Here is a 1753-nt window from a genome sequence, read left to right on the forward strand (position 1 = left end):
TTTTTTTTTTTTCAAATGAGGAAAAAGGATAGAAAGAAAAGTGGAAAATACTTCTGACCAGGGCCATCTAATTCCCACTAAACGTTTTTGTATACACTGGATATACTAAAGGTGTTACTATGTATTTATTCATTTGGAGGAGAAATAAATTTCAGAGCCTGGTGCTGGTAACATTTCTATATAAACATGTCAGTGTTTGCAAGTGTTTTCTTTGATAGAGAAATATCTTGTCAAGGGTACATTGAACTCTTTTTAAAAACCATTTGTTCCTTATTGTCAGTGAGCAAATATATTCTAGCAAAACATTTTAAATTGCTTATATTTTATCTAATACTGTATCTTCTACTAGTTTCCATAAAATCATTGAACAGATTTATCCAGCTGTCTATGTTTTTATTTTTCTCAGCACATTAGGGGCTGATACAATCTTACTTTGTGTACTATATCACTTTGATCTGATTCATGTTAATTCTTTTTCTTCAAATTGTTTTATGTAGTCTTCTTTATATTTTTATTGAGGTAAAATAATTGAGGTAAAATCAGAGAAAAGAAAAAACAACATTGTCCTATACTTTCCCTTTACTAATAAAACTTAAACTCTTGGAGACCATTTGTTTTTCAAAAAATTTACTCTCTAGATGTAAGAGGTTGAATGTCAGTATGATTCAAGCTCCGGATTCTTTGTGAGCTCTGGATTCTTTGACGTGAACTCCATAGTTCAGGGTGGTAACTTTCCTTTTTTTTTTTTTTTTCCTCGACTCATATTTACAGTAAGAAATACGTACATTTCTACTAATTGTATATATGCAGGGATCTATTCATGTATACCTACAACGACAATAAAAAAAAAAAACAATAAAAAGTCAGTCCTCACCCAGTAAAGAAGTTTCAAATGTTTTTTAATACAACTTCTGGAGTCATTTTCCCTCATTCAACCCAATTATCATTTTTCTTATATGTGTCCTACTACCATGGATATTGGTATCTGTGGTGTTAAGCACTGCTTCAAATTCCTGCAGTGAATTAGTAGAAGTCCACCTCTTCATAGTACAGTGGGAAAAGCAAAGACTGATTTAAAAACTTCCCTCCAACCTATCCTGTCATCTATAGACCATTACAGGCTACAGATCCGCTCCAAATTCTGTGCTAGACCCCACTAGCACTATAAGTACTAGTTGAACACATCCTTCCTGCTTCCCTAGGGATTTCTCATGTTTTGTTGTTTAGATGTTGTTGATATTTTTCTTTCCTTCTCTTTTCTATATTTATTCAGGTGTATTAGTTTGCTAGGAAGGAGTGCCATAACAAGGTAGCACAGACTGGGTGGCTTAAACAACAGAAATTTAATTTTTGAGTTTTGAAGTCTCTAAGTCCAAGACCAAGGTATCAGTGGGATGGGTTCCTTCTGAACATTGTGAGGGAGAATCTATTCCATGTCTGCCTTTTAGTTTCTTGTGGTTTGCTGGCAGTGATTGGTGTTTCTTGGCTTGTGGATGCATAACTCTGATGTCTGCCTCCGACTTCATATAGCCTTCTCCCTGTGTATATCTTCCCTTTGTAGATGTCTCTGTTTTTAATTTTCCCTTGTTATAAGAACATCATTAGACCGGCCCTACAAAAAATGCTAAAGAGAGTTCTTAAGATTCAAATGAAAAAATGCTAGACACTAACACAAACCTATGTGAACATATAAAGACCTCTTATAAAGGTAATAAATGGAAAAGGATAAAAACTAGTATTATTATAAATTTGT

The sequence above is a fragment of the Propithecus coquereli genome, unplaced genomic scaffold, assembly GCF_000956105.1.
Source record: "Propithecus coquereli isolate 6110/MARCELLA unplaced genomic scaffold, Pcoq_1.0 Scaffold365, whole genome shotgun sequence".
In the NCBI taxonomy this organism is placed as follows: domain Eukaryota; kingdom Metazoa; phylum Chordata; class Mammalia; order Primates; family Indriidae; genus Propithecus; species Propithecus coquereli.